General features: G+C 38.2%; 1 protein-coding gene across 4 annotated transcripts in view; it reads right to left on the reverse strand.

Moving 5' to 3' along the window:
- The window catches only part of LRRC4C (leucine rich repeat containing 4C), a 1,421,025-nt gene that overhangs the window by 221,046 nt on the left and 1,181,293 nt on the right, over positions 1 to 18,686 (reverse strand). For all 4 annotated transcript variants that reach the window (XM_070804074.1, XM_070804072.1, XM_070804071.1 and 1 more), the window contains exon 6: positions 1,877 to 1,973. The gene's annotated coding sequence lies outside the window, so the exon portion shown is untranslated. The remainder of the gene's footprint in view (positions 1 to 1,876; positions 1,974 to 18,686) is intronic.

The following is an 18,686-nucleotide window of genomic DNA, read 5'->3' on the forward strand; positions in this document are numbered from 1 at the left end:
TCTTTGTGACCCCATGGACTATAGCCTACCAGGCTCCTCCATCCATGGGATTTTTCAGGCAAGAATACTAGAGTGGGTTGCCATTCCCTTCTCCAGGAGATCTTCCTGACCCAGGGATTGAACCTGGGTCTCCCACACTGTAGGCAGATGCTTTACCATCTGAGCCACCAGGAAGTACAAAAAAGGTCTTAATGACCCAAATAATCAAGATGGTGTGATCACTTACCTAGAGCCAAACATCCTGGAATGTGAAGTCAAGTGGGCCTTAGGAAATGGCGCTATGAACAAAGCTAGTGGAGGTGATGGAATTCCAGTTGAGTAATTTCAAATCCTAAAAGATGATGTTGTGAAAGTGCTGCACTCAATATGCCAGCAAATTTCAGGTTTCATTTCGATCCCAAAGAAAGGCAATGCCAAAGAATGCTCAAATTACCACACAATGGCACTCATCTCAAAAGGTAGCAAACTAATGCTCAAAATTCTCCAAGCCAGGCTTCAACAGTATGTAAACCATGAACTTCCAGATGTTCAAGCTGGATTTAGAAAAGGCAGAGGAACCAGAGATCAAATTGCCAACATCCATTGGATCATCGAAAAAGTAAGAGAGTTCCAGATAAACATTTACTTCTGTGTTACTGACTACGCCAAAGCCATTGACTGTGTGTATCACAACAAACTGTGGAAAATTCATAAAGAGATAGAAATACCAGATCATTTTACTTGTCTGCTGAGAAATCTGTATGCAGGTCAAGAAGCAACAGTTAGAACTGGACATGGAAAAACAGACTGGTTCCAATTCGGGACAGGAGTACTTCAAGGCTATATATTGTCACCCTGCATATTTAACTTATATGCAGGGTACATCATATGAAATGATGACTTGGCTGAAGCACAAGCTGGAATCAAGATTTCCAGGAGAAATATCAATAACCTCAGATATGCAGATAACAGCAGCCATATGGCAGAAAGTGAAGAAGAACTAAAGAGCTTCTTGATGAAAGTGAAAGAGGAGAGTGAAAATTCTGTCTTAAAACTCAACATTCAGAAAACTAAGATCATGGCATCTGGTTCCATCACTTCACAGCAAATAGATGGGGAAACAGTGGAAACAGTGTCAGACTTTGTTTTTTTGGGCTCCAAAATGACTGCAGATGGTGATTGCAGCCATGAAATTAAAAGACATTTGCTCCTTGGAAGAAAAGCTATGACCAATCTAGACAGCATATTAAAAAGCAGAGACATTAATTTGCCAACCAAGGTCTATCTAGCCAAAGCTATGGTTTTTCCAGTGATCATGTATGGATGTTAGAGCTGGACCATAAAGAAAGCTGAGTGCCAAAGAATTTATGCTTTTGAACTGTGATGTTGGACAAGACTCTTGAGAGTCCCTTGGACTTCAAGGACATCCAACCAGTCAATCCTAAAGGAGATCAGTCCTGGGTGTTCATTGTAAGGACTGATGCTGAAGCTGAAGCTCCAATACTTTGGCCACCTGATGCAAAGAACTGACTCTTTGGAAAAGACCCTGATGCTAGCAAAGATTGAAGGAAGGAGGAGAAGAAGACAACAGAGGATGAGATGGTTGGATGGCACCACTGACTTGATGGCCATGAGTTTGAGTGAACTCTGGGAGTTGGTGATGGACAGGGAAGCCTGGCATGCTTCAGTCCATGGGGTCACAAAGAGTTGGACACGACTGAGTGACTGAACTGAACTGAAACAATATTCTCAGATATTAACTGTATCATTTATAGAAAGTGGAATCTGGCTCTCCATTTCTTTACTCTTTTGACTTCTAGAACATCACTTTTCCTCCTCAACTTTGTAAGTTAAAATGAAAGTTGCAAGAAAGCAGTTAGTGGTACCTGGAACTTACCTTATCAAAATTTCTCCACAGGTCCTGATCTTCCTGAGAAAATCCAAAGAGGTTAAAGAAGTGTTCTGGATTTCTGTAGATAATGTTTCTTTTATACCTGGAGGAAGATAACATAAATATCATATGTTTAAATCATACTGTGAAATTCAGAACAAACTGAGGGTTAGATATGCCAGCTTGTCATACACCCCCAATAGAATTTATTTCGTCATTCATCTTTTTAATATAGATAGACATTGATATAAACATCAACATATAGATGCAGATACAGATGTAGATATTTGCCTTAGCTTAGAAAAAAGAAAGTGAAGTTGCTCAGTCATGTCCAACTCTCTGCAACCCCATGTTCTGTAGCCCACCAGGCTCCTCCATCCATGGGATTTTCCAGGCAAGAGTACTGGAATGGGTTGCCATTTCCTTCTCCAGGGTATCTTTCCAACCCTGGGATTGAACCCAGTACTCCTACATTGCGGGCAGATGCTTTACCACCTAAGCCACCAGAGAAGGGCCCTTGTGTTGTAATATTGAAGTATGTCATGTATCATATGTATTTCATTGAAGAAGTTTTTCATCTATGAATAAATTTTTGTACATAAATCTTGAGAAACTTCTTACTTAAAAAAATGTATTTATGTATTTGCCTTTGCTGGGTCTTAGCTGTAGTATGCAAGTTCTTTGGTCTCTGTTGCTGCATATGAAATCTTTGGCTGTGGCATGCAAACCCTTAGTTGTAGCATGTGGGATCTAGTTCCCTGACCAGTGATCAAATCCAGGCCCCCTGTTTTGGGGGTGCAGAGTCTTAGCCACTGGACCACCAGGGATGTCCCAAGAGACTTCTAACTCTTCCCTCATCCTTTGTCATGAGCTCAGAGCAACAGAGATGATTATCTGTTTATTTTAACCCTAATAGCCAAATGGACATTAAAAAAAGTCTAGAAAATACACACTGTAATTTACAGATTTCTGTTTGATATATAAAAGAAAATAAGTAAATATGGGCATTGGAGTAATAATCAGAACTAGATTCAATTCATAACCCTACTATAATTAGCTAGGAAATTTTGGGCAAGTATCCAAACTTCTCTGAGTCTTTATCTCTCCATGTATGAAATTAAGAGCTTTGTGCAGAATTGCCTCCAAGTCCTCTCCCATCTTTCAAATCCTGTGATAATTTTCCTTCTGAGGATGTGTTGTGATGTAGGTAGAATGGTCAGAAAGAATTTATGGTTGCAAACCCCTCATGTTTAGATAAAGCCTGAATTTTTCAAAAATTTATTCCAGGTACTCAATTACTGGCTTCTATCTCTGCTGGACAATTAGTTTCTTGTAAGTGAGTGATACAAAGTTGACTGTAATCAATTATTTTCAGGTTTTTCTATTGAGTAAATCAACAGTGTATCTCATGGAGCTTAACAAAATTGAACTTTTAATTCACAGGATTCATAATCCTCTGGGGCCGGTGATTTAGCTGTCTGTCTTCCTGCTATTCTAACATTGAGAGAAAGAAATCTGAATTCTCTAGAAACTGGGAAAACTAAAGGCTACTTGTAAGATAGCTTATAGAATTTGACATTATATCACATGTTCCCTCCATCCCTGTCAGATATCTTCCAAAAGAAAAAATATTTTGGGGAGAAATATTCATATTTAATTGACGTTTCATGTATCATTGTCCTGCAAAAACAATAATTACTAAAATTGAGAATTGAGCAATAACTGAAATTACTATTTATAAGGATAACTTGAAAACTAAATCATGAACATTTTTTGTTGTTGTTATTAATGTATATTAATTTAAACTCTTTATTTTATAGATTAAGCCTTACAAGTACCCTATGTATCCTGAAATTTTTGATTTATGATTCTCACTTTATAGGTGAAAAAACTGAGGCATGAGTCAATCGCACAAAAAGAGATGATAAGTGGCAGACTTAGCATGCCTGTGTGAACCCAGTGCCTATAGTCCTTACTATGCTATATACTCTAGCTCTGCAACCTTGTTGCCTACCCCCGCTGCTGCTGCTGCTAAGTCGCTTCAGTCGTGTCGGACTCTGTGCGACCCCATGGACAGCAGCCCACTAGGCTCCCCCGTCCCTGGGATTCTCCAGGCAAGAACACTGGATTGGGTTGAGATATTTAATTTGAGTAGGTTCTCTCGGTCTGTTATTATCTGAATGCACTGGTAATATTCATCTCTTGACATATGGAGGTCTTGTCTGATTTCTCTCTAGGACTATGGTTTTTATATTTCATTTCTATGTTCATGGGAACAAAATGCTGCTTTCTCCATCTTAGCCTAAGTTTTCTGCCTGGCATTTAGCAGGTTTCAAAGAAATGTGTTGTGAGCAGAATGTTTACTTTGTCTGCATGTGCCTACAGAGAACTGATCTAGGTGGGGCTGCCTGCAGGGCCAGAGGCATCAGATGTGAAGAAACTCTGGAGTGGGTGTTTGTGAAGGGAAGAACCAGGCAGAAGGTTTGTTGATCAGAACAAAATGAATCATATCATTACACAAATTCACAGAACATGGGGCTGGAAGAGGCCTCGCTAATCAATTAGTTCAGATTTCACAGTGTGTAGGTGAAGGAGATAAGATACAAGGTGTTTAGGAACTAGGAACCGGGCTTCTGGATTTCTTCCAGCCCCCCAACTTCTCCATTGTGACACCAAATCCTTAATTACATGTTCATATGCATCTCTTCAGAAAGAAATCCATTATTCTAGGTCTGTATGTATCAATCCCACTGTGTGATTTAAGATTCAGCACACTGCTTATGAAAGCCTTTGAGGTGAAACCAACATGACTCCTAGGGCCAGCAACATCCCTTCCTGTTTGTGTAACTATAGGAAAGTGACATTCTCTTTCTGGGACAGTTTCCTAATCTGCAAAATGGGGCAAAGAGAGAAGCCCCCTCTCTGTGCTGCTTTGGGGACTAAGTGAGAAATCATTTTAAAAGACATTTTTATCAGGATCTAGTACAGAGTAAGAAAGCATATATAAAAATTTTCATCATCATTGTCATCAGCAGCATTATTTCTCTTATGTGATGTCTTAAGACATCCTTTGAAAAATGTGTTTTCCTTTTAAATAAAGAAACATCCCAATGAAAGGGGACTCTGGATGAAGAACTAAGAAAATTGACTGAAATCACCAGCATGATCACAGAGACTTTAAGTTTCTCATCAGTGAAATGGAAAAGACACCGATTTCCGCATATATTTGAAATTACATGTGCAATATTCTGAAATAATAGATTCAGAATTTGATCTTTTTGCTGAGGACTATCCAAATCAGTTGCACTCAAAGCCAGAGGTTCTCATATAAGCTAGACCTTATAACTAAAACAAATGATCTTATATGACAAAACAAGAGAGAGAAAAAGAGAAAGCCTTATTTTTCTCTTAATTATAAGTTGGTGTGAAGAGATGTCCATTTGGATTCTGCTGCTACACAGCTCAGTTATGCAATATTCATACAAAAATAGTTCCAAATCAATACAACATGTTTTAAATTTACATTAACATTTAAATTAATGAGAAGCTCAATATGAATTATGGAGTTTTAGCTGTTTAGGACTATGTTCCTTCTTGCCAACTTGGAACAGGGTCTATTGACTCACCTTCTGAGTCTCATAAACAGCTTCCAGACTTTATATGTTTTCAGTGCCAGAGGACTTTCAGGCTGGTGAAAGCTGCCATATTGACATCACCAGGGAATGAAATTGGCCCTCTCCACCAAAGACATAAAATGCTTCCAGCAACTACACACACTTTCCCTGAAAGGCAGATTGCCATACACAGTTGTCAAGTCTGGGAATGCCCTAAGATCGGTGCTTACTCCACAGTCCCTGGTCTCCATTCATTTATCTGACAGATATTTCTAGACCACCAACGATGGACATAGAACTGTGCTAAAACAACACAGATTCTTCTTCAAGGAACTCATCATCTATTGAAGGATACAGTCACCTATGTAAATATATAAACATTTTTAGGATGATCTGCCATCTTCTATGATAAAAGAAGATACACAGTGGGTGCAATTAGAGGCATTTGAATTAAATTGGAGGAGGATGAAGAACAGCTTTCTGAAGAAACAAGACTTGAAAGACAGGTTAGAATTAGACAAAAAAAAAAAGGAGACAATCTAGAAAAGACCTCGAGACTTTGCTTCAATGAACAAGAAGTTCTGAATGATTAGCAAGAAATGTAGGGCAAGGTTGTGTCTGTATGTGTGTGTGTGTGTATACATGCACACAAAGAACTGTGGGTGTTGGAGACTAACATGCATGGTTAGGCATGGACAAGCTCATGAGATATCTCACCTGCCACACTGAGAAGTGGGAACACAATTCTTAAAATGATATAGATATAGATGGTCTGTTGTATTTTTGTTTTGATAAGCACGTAGAGAAGTTTCAAGTTCACACAAAAATTGAATGAAAAATACAGAGTTCCCCTATTTTTCCTATCCCTAAACATGAAAATTCATTGGAAGGACTGATGCTGAAGCTGAAACTCCAATACTTTGGCCACCTGATGTGAATAACTCACTCATTGGAAAATACCCTGATGCTGGGAAAGATTGAAGGTGGGAGGAGAAAGGGACAACAGAGGATGAGATGGTTGGATGGTATCACCGACTCAGTGGACATGAGTCTGGGTGTACTCCAGGAGTTGGTGATGGACAGGGAGGCCTAGCATGCTGCAGTCCACAGGGTCGCAAACAGTTGGACACTACTGAGAGACTGAACTGACTGAAACTGGAAAAACCTCCCACACCATGGACATCCCCCACAACAGTGATACGTTTGTTACAATTAATGACCCTACGTTGACACATCCTTATCTACTGAAGTTTATAGTGTGCATTAGAGTGAACTCTTGGTACTGTATGTTTTATGGGTTTGGACAAAAGTGTACTGACATGTAGAGCTTCCCAGGTGGCACAGTGGTGAAGAATCCGTCTGCCAAGGCAGAAGACGCAGGAGATTTGGGTTCAACACCTGAGTCAGGAACATCCCCTCGAGGAGGAAATAGCAACCCACTGCAGTTTTCCTGCTGGAAAATTCCATGGACAGAGGAGCCTGGCAGTTACAGTCCGTAGGGTCTCAAAGAGTTGGACACAATGCACCTGAACACACACACACACACATACTGACTTGTATCAACCATTATAGTATCATACAGAGTGGTTTCAGTTCAGTTCAAGTTCAGTTCAGTCGCTCAGTCGTGTCCGACTCTTTGTGACCCCGTGAATTGCAGCACGCCAGGCCTCCTTGTCCATCACCAACTCCCAGAGTTCACTCGAACTCATGTCCATCGAGTCAGTGATGCCATCCAGCCATCTCATCCTCTGTCATCCACTTCTCCTCCTGTCCCCAATACCTCCCAGCATCAGGGTCTTTTCCACTGAGTCAACTCTTTACATGAGGTGGTCAAAGTATTGGAGTTTCAGCCTCAGCATCAGTCCTTCCAATGAACACCCTGGACTGATCTCCTTTAGGATGGACTGGTTGGATCTCCTTGAAGCCCAAGGCACTCTCAAGAGTCTTCTCCAACACCACAGTTCAAAAGCATCAATTCTTTGGCGCTCAGCCTTCTTCACAGTTCAACTCTCACATACATACATGACCACAGGAAAAACCATAGCCTTCACTAGATGGACCTTTGTTGGCAAAGTAATATCTCTGCTTTTCAATATGCTATCTAGGATGCTCATAACTTTGCTTCCAAGGAGTAAGCGTCTTTTAATTTCATGGCTGCAGTCACCATCTGCCGTGATTTTGGAGCCCCCAAAAATAAAGTCTGACACTGTTTCCACTGTTTCCCCATTTATTTCCCAAGAAGTGATGGGACCAGATGCCATGATCTTCGTTTTCTGAATGTTGAGCTTGACACCAACTTTTTCACTCTCCTCTTTCACTTTCATCAAGAGGCATTTTAGTTCCTCTTCACTTTTTGCCATAAGGGTGGTGTCGTCTGCATTTCTGAGGTTATTGATACTTCTCCTGGCAATTTTGATTCCAGCTTGTGCTTCTTCCAGCCCAGTGTTTCTCATGATGTACTCTGCATATAAGTTAAATAAGCAGGGTGACAATACACAGCCTTGACGTACTCCTTTTCCTATTTGGAACCAGTCTGTTGTTCCACATCCAGTTCTAACTGTTGCTCCCTGACCTGCATACAGGTTTCCCAAGAGGCAGGTCAGGTGGTCTGGTATTCCCATCTCTTGAAGAATTCCCCACAGTTTATTGTGATCCACACTGTGAAAGGCTTTGGCATAGTCAATAAAGCAGAAATAGATGTTTTTCTAGAACTCTCCTGCCTTTTCCATGATCCAGCGGATGTTGGCAATTTGATCTCTGGTTCCTCTGCCTTTTCCAAAACCAGCTTGAACATCTGAAAGTTCACGGTTCATGTACTGGTGAAGCCTGGCTTGGACAATTTTGAGCATTACTTTACTAGCATGTGAGATGAGTGCAATTGTGAAGTAGTTTGAAAATTCTTTGGCATTGCCTTTCTTTGGGATTGGAATGGAAACAGATCTTTTCCAGTCCTGTGGCCACTGCTGAGTTTTACAAATTTGCTGCATATTGAGTGCAGCGCTTTCACAGCATCATCTTTCAGGATTTGAAAGAGCTCCACTGGAATTCCATCACCTCCACTAGCTTTGTTCATAGTGATGCATCCTAAGCCCCACTTGACTTAACATTCCAGGATGTCTGGCTCTAGGTGAGTGGTCACACCATCATCATTATCTGGGTCATGAAGCTCTTTTTTGTACAGTTCTTCTTTGTGTTCTTGCCACCTCTTCTTAATATCTTGTGCTTCTGTTAGGTCCATATCATTTCTGTCCTTTATTGAGCCAATCTTTGCATGAAATGTTCCCTTGCTATCTCTAATTTTCTTGAAGAGATCTCTAGTCTTTCCCATTCAGTTGTTTTCCTCTATTTCTTTGCATTGATCGCTGAGGAAGGCTTTCTTATCTCTCCTTGCTATTCTTTGGAACTCTGCATTCAGATGCTTATATCTTTCCTTTTCTCCTTTGCTTTTCACTTTTCTTCTTTTCACAGCTTTGTAAGGCCTCCTCAGACAGCCATTTTGCTTTTTTGCATTTCTTTTCATGGGGATGGTCTTGATCCCTGTCTCCTGTACAATGTCACGAACCTCAGTCCATAGTTCATCAAGCACTCTGTCTATAAGATCTAGTCCCTTAAATCTATTTCTCACTTCCACTGTATAATCATAAGGGATTTGATTTAGGTCATACCTGAATGGTCTAGTGGTTTTCCCTACTTTCTTGAATATAAGTCTGAATTTGGCAATAAGGAGTTCATGATCTGAGCCACAGTCAGCTCCCGGTCTTGTTTTTGCTGACTATATAAAGCTTCTCCATCTTTGGCTGCAAAGAAAATAATCAATCTGATTTCAGTGTTGACTATCTGGTGATGTCCATGTATAGAGTCTTCTCTTGTGTTGTTGGAAGAGGGTGTTGCTATGACCAGTGCGTTCTCTTGGCAAAACTCTATTAGCCTTTGCCCTGCTTCATTCCATATTCCAAGGCCAAATTTGCCTGTTACCTCAAGTGTTTCTTGACTTCGTACTTTTGCATTCCAGTTCCCTATAATGAAAAGGACATCTTTTTTGTGTGTTAGTTCTAAAAGGTCTTGTAGGTCTTCATAGAACCGTTCAACTTCAGCTTCTTCAGTGTTACTGGTTGGGGCATAGACTTGGATTATCATGATATTGAATGGTTTGCTTTGGAAATGAACAGAGATCATTCTGTCGTTTTTGAGATTGCATCCAAGTAGTGCATTTCGGACTCTTTTGTTGACCGTGATAGCTTCTCCATTTCTTCTAAGTGATTCCTGCCCACAGTAATAGATATAATGGTCATCTGAGTTAAATTCACCCATTCAAGTCCATTTCAGTTCGCTGTTTTCTAGAATGTTGACATTCACTCTTGCCATCTCTTGTTTGACCACTTCCAATTTGCCTTGATTCATGGACCTGACATTCCAGGTTCCTATGCAATATTGCTCTTTACAGCATTGGACCTTGCTTCTATCACCAGTCACATCCACAGCTGGGTATTCTTTTTGCTTTGGCTCCATCCCTTCATTCTTTCTGGAGTTATTTCTCCACTGATCTCCAGTAGCATATTGGGCACCTACTGACCTTGGGAGTTTCTCTTTCAGTATCCTATCATTTTGCCTTTTCATACTGTTCATGGGCCTCTGAAGGCAAGAAAGTAGTTTAACTGCCCTAAAAATCTTTTGTGCTCCATCTATTCATCGCTTTCCCCTCTGACCCAGGGCAACAAATGACATTTTTTATTGTCTCCTTTGTTTTGACTTTTCCAGAACTTCAAATAGTTGGAATCATATAGTACATAATCTTTTAGGATCAGCTTCTTTCCCTTAATAATATGCATTCAAATTTCTCCATGTCTTATTTATGGCTTGATAAGTCATTTCTTTTTAGTATTGAATAATATTCCATTGTATAGATGTACAACAATTTATTTACATATTCACCTATTGAAGGGCATCTTGGTTGCCTCCAAGTTTTGGCAATTATGAGTAAATCCTCTGTAAACATCCATGTGCACGTGTTTGCAGACATAAGTTTTCAACTCCTTTGGGTGAATACCAAGAAGCTTAATTGCTGAATCATATGATACGAGTATATTCAGTTTTAAAAGAAATCACCAAGCTGTCTTCCAAAGTATCTGTAAAATTTTACATTCTCATCAGCAATGAATGAGATTTCTTATTGTTCCACATCCTCACCAACATTTGATGTTGTCAGTATTTTTAATTTTGGAAATTCTGATAGGTGTGTAGTGGTATGTTGTTGCTGTTTTAATTTGAATTCCTTAATGACATATGATATGGAACATCTCCAGATATTTAAAAAATTTTTGTATATCTTCTTTGGTGAAGTGTCTATTGGGTCTTTGCCCTATTTTTTAATGGTGTTATTTGTTTTGATATTGTTGAATTTTACATGTTACACATTTTAGATAACTGTCCATTATCAGATGTGTCTTCTGCAAACATTTTCTCCCCTTCTTTGCATTCTTGACAATGTCTTTCACCGAGCAGAATTTTTAAAATTTTAATAAACTTTATCAACTATTTCATTCATGGATTATACCTTCGGTGGCGTGACTAAATACTCATTGCCATAGCCAATGTCATCTGGAATTTCCTGCATATTAGCAGTTTTACACTTTTGCATTTTACATTTAGGTCTGTGGTGCATTTTGAGTTACATTTTGTGAAGGGTATAAGGTTTGTATCCGGATTATTTTTTATTTTCTTCCTTTTCTTTTTTTGCATCGTGAATGTCTACTTGTTTCAGCATGATTTGTTGAAAAGACTGTCTTTGCTCCATTGTATTGCCTTTGCTTCTTTGTCAAGACTATGTGCGTCTTTTTCTAGACTATTCTGTTGCAGTGATGTATTTGTCCATTCTTTCACCAATAGCTTCACTGTCGTAATTACTGCAGCTTTACAGGAAGTCTTCAAGTCTGGTATTGTCAGTCCTCTGACTTTGTCTCCTTCAATATTTTGCCTTTCCATGTAAATTGTAGAGAGACTTCTCAGTCTCTCCTGCAATGCAGGACACGCGGGTTTGATCCCTGGTTTGGGAAGACCCCCTGGAGAATGAAACAGCAATCCACTCCAGTATTCTTGCCTGTGAAATCCCATGGACAGAGGAGCCTGGTGGGCTATAGTCCATGTGGTCACAAGAGTCAGACACATCTTAGGGACTAGTGAAATTGGAAGTTGCTCAATCATGTCTGACTCTTTGCGACCCAAATCCTTGAGGCTAGAATACTGGAGTGGGTAGAGGTTCCCTTCTCCAGAAGATCTTCCTGACCCAGGAATTGAATGAGGGTCTCCTGCATTACAGGTGGATTTTTTTACCAGCTGACCTACCAGGGAAGCCCTTAAAGCAACAACAAATAAACGTTATGATTGTTTGTCATATAACTTGCTGGTATATTTTTAAAATCAGAATTGTCACTGAATCTATAGATTAAATTGGGAAGCATTGACATCTTGACATTACTGTGTTTTCTATTCATGAACATGAAATATTTCTCCATATATTTACTTCTTCCTTGATAATTTTTACCAAAATTTTGTAGTTCTCCTCATGTATATCTTATACACATTCTGTTAGATTTAAATGTATTTCATTTTTTGTGGTGCTAATATTGGGTTGACCAAAAAATGGTTTTCTATATTACAAAAAACCTGAATGGATTTTTTGGCTGACCCAGTATAAATAGCAACATGTTGTTAACACCAAATTTTATTTGTTTACTGCTTATATATGGAAAAGAGACTAACTTTTGTGTATTAACTTTATATCCTGCAACTTTGTTATGCTCACTTATTCTGGTAGTTTTTTGTTGATTCTTACAGATTTTCTATACAAACAGTGATGTCATCTGTGAACAAAGAAAGTTTTATTTCTTTCTCCCTAATCTGTATACCTTTTATTTATGTTTTCTTGTCTTATTGAATTATATAGGATTCTGATGTGTTTAAGGGGGCTTGGTTTAAGAACTATTGCTCTGGCAATATTGCAGAGATGGATGGAACGTAGCAGTTCCTTCTCCACAACAGATGTCCAAATAGGCCCCAGCAAGTCTTTGATTGAGTTCATGTGATACCAGATGCAAGACAGGTAGTTGGGAATGTCAGAAAGACTCAGCAATGCCAACCTTCATGGCTTTCTTTTGACTCTGGAGTGATATGGGTCAAGGAGAGAGAGAGGGAGTTTGCACTGCTTTCCCTGTGTTCTGCCACTCTTATTCATTTTGCAAAACTATATTTGTTGAACACCAACTATGTTCCAGGATATGTATTAGATTCTGTGATAGAATAATGAATAAGCCGGTCATTATCATTTGCCCTGAAAAAATTATATTTTGGTGAGAGATGAGAAAAAAAGAGTTAAATAAAAACATTTACAGATTATGGAAAAACGATTAAGAAATAAACAGAATGATGTTATTATACTAGGATGGGGTCAGACAGTGTTTCTTAACTGTCAATAGGGTGAACACTGGACTGAGACTCACTAGATTCAAATTCCACCTCTGCCACTTCCTCATTACGTTCTGTTGGCAAGGGTCTTTGTTTCATTTCCTCATCTGTAAAATGAAGGTAAATATTCTAATCCATAGGCTTTCTCTAAGGATTAAATTAGAGAATAAATATACAGTGATTAGCCTAGTACTTGATAAATAGAAATGCTCAAAATTATTTTAGTTGTGGATATCATTACTGTTCTATGCTTACTGTTACTAATTCTTTGGATAGCTTGGTCAGAAAAAGACTCTTTGAAAGGGTGACATTTGGGCTTTAGCCTGAAGGATGATAAGAGCTGGTATGTGTAGAGCTTTAGAAAGGGTGTTTTTTATACCATTTCCTAGACACTGACAACAACACTTGGAAAATTCTTGAAATAATGTTAAAATGTTTTCAAATAACAGATATTACTTCAGTGTTGATAGTATGATATTATATATTTCAGTTCCTTAAAATTTGACTCCAGGAATAAAAGGGGCTATCTGTTTCAATCAGTAACCCATAATCCAAAGGTTATCAGCTAGAATTATATGAGAAATTTCACATTCCAAAGATATCTACCAAAACTTTCTTTTTTAAAATTTCGTCAACACAAGATCATCAGCTAATTATCACAATTATTAGAAATAAGTAAACTGGTCTGGATACTTGGCATTAAATAAATGTCTTGATACTTGGCATTAAAAATTTATGGAAATGGGCCTTTATTGGTGAAATTAAGGGTATTCATGATATGTAGGTTGACCTACATATTCTAGGGACAATTCTCATCCATTTTTAAAACTTTGTGTTTATTATTATGGTTTTAGAATTGAATGAGACATGAAAGTTGCATTCTTATGTCAGATTATATACCTGAGGATTGATGCATAAATCATTCACTGCTAAGCCATGAGTTAGAACATTTCACTGGCTGATTCAACTAAAAGGATGTACTAACTCTGCCTCTGGAATGCTATCTGCTGAAAGGTGGCATTCAGAGCATCTAAAAGAACAAAAGGTGGATCTTAGTAGCATTTTTAGAACTCTTTTGTGCTTACTCACTAATGCAAGCATGCGCATCTAATAAACATTTGCTTGCTTGGCAAAATCAGGTCAGTGACTTTGATGTGCCATTACTTCGTACTGAAAGGATAGCTAATCCTTATTCAGCTCAGGCTTCTTTGCCTGCTACTATCTCTCAAAGCAAGGAATCCAGTGCATATATGTTGTTCAGGACCAAAACAACTTAGATCAATTTGCAACACTTAGCCTGTCCAAGGCAAAAACAAGAAACTGTTGCATTATGAGTGTGATAAGAAAGATACTGTTAGAAATTGACATTGGAGAGGTAGACAAGAAGGAAAAATGCAGGGACTTTTAGATTTTTGGATGATATTTTTGGATTTAATTCTCAGTGTAATAGAGAACATGTAAGATATATAAGAGAGTCTGATCTGCTTTACATTTTTAAAGATGATATTAAGCAATGTGTAGAAAATAGATTGTAAAGATATGATTGGGTACAGGGGGGGATGTTGAGGAACACTGCAAAAATCCAGGCAAGAGGGATAAAGGTTTAGACTCAGTGATAGAAATGGATGTGAGAAATGTGGATGGACTTGGAGACATTTTTTTGAAAGGAAGCTAAGTAGGATTTGTATGTGGATTGAAAGTGACAAATAGGACAAGGAAACACTTCCAGATTTGAGGCAGCTGGTGAGAAATCTTCAATGCTGAATGTGGCTACTGGAGAAGGTCTATGCTGGAGGTCAGCTTTGCTGCCAAGGGGTGTCTATAGCAACAGCAGAGGAAAACATATCATAAGCCTTCTGCTGACTTCTACATTACTTTGCTAGTGAGATGAGTACAATTCTGCGGTAGTTTGAACATTTTTTGGCATTGCCTTTCTTTGGGATTAGAATGAAAACTGATCTTTTCCAGTCCTGTGGTCACTGCTGAGTTTTCCAAATTTGCTGGCATATTGAGTATAGCACTTTCACAGCAACATCCTTTAGGATTTGAAGTAGCTCAACAGGAATTCCGTCATCTCCACTAGCTTTGTTTGTAGTGATGCTTCCTAAGGCCCTCTTGACTTCACATTCCAGGATGTCTGGCTCTAGGTCAGTGATCACACCATCTTGGTTATTTGGGTCATTGAGATCTTTTTTGTACAGTTCTTCTGTGTATTCTTGCCACCTCTTCTTAGTATCTTCTGCTTCTGTTAAGTCCATACCATTTCTGCCCTTTATTGAGCCCATCTTGCATGGAATATTCCCTTGGTGTCTCTAATTTTCTTGAAGAGATCTCTAGTCTTTCCCATTCTATTGGTTTCCTCTATTTCTTTTCACTGATCCCTGAGGAAGGCTTTCTTATCTCTCTTTGCTATTCTTTGGAACTCTGCATTCAGATGGGAATATCTTTCCTTTACTCCCTTGCCTTTTGCTTCTTTTCTTTCCTCAGCTATTTGTAAGGCCTCCTCAGACAACCATTTTGCCTTTTTTGCATTTCTTTTTCTTGGGGATGGTCCTGATCACCACCTCCTGTACAATGTCATGAAACTCCATCTATAGATCTTTAGGCATTCTGTCTATCAAATCTAATCCCTTGAATCTATTTGTCACTTCCACTGTACAATCGTAAGGGATTTGATTTAAGTCATACCTGAAAGGTCTAGCGGTTTTCCCTACTTTCTTCAATCTAAGTCTGAATTTTGCAATAAGGAGTTCATGATCTGAACCACAGTAATCTCCAAGTCTTGTTTTTGCTGACGTATAGAGCTTCTCCATCTTTGGCTGCAAAAAATATAATCAATCTGATTTGGTATTGACCATTATGTGATGTCCAGGTGTAGAGTCTTCTCTTGTGTTGTTGGAAGAGGGTGTTTGCTATGACCAGTGTATTCTCTTGACAAAACTCTGTTAACCTTTGCCCTGCTTCATTTTGTACCCCAAGGCCAAACTTGCCTGTTACTCCAGGTATCTCTTGACTTCCTACTTTTGCATTCCAATCCCCTATGATGAAAAGGACATCTTTTTTTTTTTTTTTTTTTTTGGTGTTAGTTCTAGAAGGTCTTAGACAGCACATTAAAAAATAGATACACTACTCTGCTCACAAACGTCCATCTAGTCAAAGCTATGGTTTTTCCAGTAGTCATGTATGGATGTGAGAGTTGGACCATAAAGAAAGCTGAGCACTGAGGAATTGATGCTTTTGAACTGTGATGTTGGAGAAGACTCTTGAGAGTCCCTTAGACTGCAAAAAGATCAAACCAGTCCATCCTCAAGGAAATCAGACCTGAATATTCACTGGAAGGAGTGATGCTGAAGCTGAAGCTCCAATACTTTGGCCACCTAATGCGAAGAACTGACTTATAGGAAAAGACCCTGATGCTGGAAAAGATTGAAGGCAGGAGGAGAAGGGGACGACAGAGGATGAGATGGTTGGATGGTATCACAGACTCGACGAACACAAATTTGAGTAAGCTCTGGGAGTTGGTGATGGACAGGGAAGCCTGGTATGCTGCAGTCCATGAGGTCGCAAAAAATCAGACATGACTGAGTGACTGAACTGCACTGAACTGAACTGACTTCCATATGGATCCATGCAGAAAGTCACTGATTTCTACCACAGGAATTTTAACACAGATCCTTTGTGGAGGGCACATGCCCTTTGGGCTCATGTGAGGTGTCTTGTTCACATAGGAAGAACTCTTCTTCATTTCTTTATAGAAAGAACAAAATGAAAAGTGTCAGTGTTTCAGATTTATTTCAAATTCATTGAGCTTTAGTGTTCTCTGGGAGAAAATGAATGATCAAGAAGAGAGCTTCTATCTTCATTTGCCATCATTAAGAAGATAATATTCATCAAAAGCTATAGAGCTTCAACATAATTCTTAGCTCTTAGTTCAGTGTGTGAGTATGTTTTAGTAATCATTGATTTAGTCAGTCAGTCCATCTGTCAGTTTGCTAGTCAGAGATTCACTGAATAAACACTTCCTATAAATTGGCCATGCACAGGCCAAGTACTGGAGATGAGTCTTACATAACTTCTCCTTGGTCTGTATATCTCCTAGATATTTAGTCTGCTAAGCACCAACAAAAAATATCTCAAATGCACTTTATTTATTTTAATTTTTATTGGAGCATAGTTGATTTACAATGTTGTTAGTTTCAGGTGTATAGCAAAGTAAATCTCTTATATGTGCACATATATTCACTCTTTTTTAGATTCTTTTCCCATATAGGTCATTACAGAGTATACAACTTCCTGTGCTATACAGGAGGTCCTTATTAGTTATTATATATATATATATATATATTAGTTATAATATATATTATTATATATTAGTGTGTATAGGTCAGTTGCAATCTTCTCATTTGTCCCTCCCTTCCCTTTCCTCCTGTTAATCATCATTTTGTGTTCTACATCTATAACTCAATATTTGTTTTATAGATAAGTGCATTTGTACCCCCCTTTTAAAGACTGCACATAGAAGTAACATCATATGATATTTGTCTTTCTCAGTACTCAGCCAGAAATAAAAGAATGAAATAAAGCCATTTGCAGCAACATCGATGGGCCTAGAGATTGTCACACCGAGTGAAGTAAGTCAGACAAGGCAAGTCAAATGCAATTTAGAAACCTGACTTCACTGCTCTGTATATTGACTTTGGTACTACTGTAAAAATTAAGGATTAAACAAACAATAAACTTGACTGCTTCTATATTTGATTTATGAAATCTTCACATCCTTTAGGAAATCAGATTTTATTTCATTTTATACTTCCAATTTCTAACTGTGGATATCTTTGAGATTCTTCTTTTTAAAAAATGTGATCAATGCATACAGATATACATATATAAGCAATTTCATAATCTTTACACATGTTGATAGGCATGTAATGTAGACACTAACTGGACTTATACACAAACTGCTCAAATTGAAATAATTTCACATATATTTTAAAATAAATTAGTTTGCATAGTAAGAACTAAAATGAGACCATTTACACCCAAACTTGATATTTTACTTTTCCGTGGCCTGTATAGCTTTGAAAAGAGACCTTTCAATATTCTGTGTCATAGTATTTCATCTAAAGTGGAGCTAATACCCTATAGCCACTTTAAAACTATTCTTATGTAACATGAGAATCAAGAGCTGCTGTCCAAGAAGTTTTGTAAGCTCTTTGGTTTTCAATCTCAAAATAAACAGAGCATATCATTACTATTATCTGTAGTAAATAGGTTAAGAAAGCAAGAGGTGAACTACCAAAAAGAATACATTCACATTGTTATCAGTTTAATGACATAGGACAAGAAGTCTACATATTGCAGTTTGTTTCATATATTTTTTTTAACCATTGGAGACAACTAAAGTAGTTGACAAGCTACCTGTATTTATCAAGCCATGAAATCACATTTTCTCTTGTACTTCTCAAAGGCAGGCAGTAAGAGTCAACTACTGGATTAACATTTAAAAATTGAGGTACAGGACATTTTCTGATGATTCATGACAAGACTGAAAAAACTGGTAGTCTCTGGAATTCCTAAGCGGGAACTCCTTGTTTAAAAATAAATTTTTTAGTTTATTTGTTTCACCAGAGATTAATAATCATGATGATTATTTCTGTCATAAATGAAAGATAGAAGAAAAATTATATCCATTCAAATATGAATTACTTTATAGGCTATTTAGCTTTTGGAGGGCTTGGAAA

Source organism: Bos indicus, chromosome 15 (genome assembly GCF_029378745.1).
Source record: "Bos indicus isolate NIAB-ARS_2022 breed Sahiwal x Tharparkar chromosome 15, NIAB-ARS_B.indTharparkar_mat_pri_1.0, whole genome shotgun sequence".
Lineage (NCBI taxonomy): Eukaryota > Metazoa > Chordata > Mammalia > Artiodactyla > Bovidae > Bos > Bos indicus.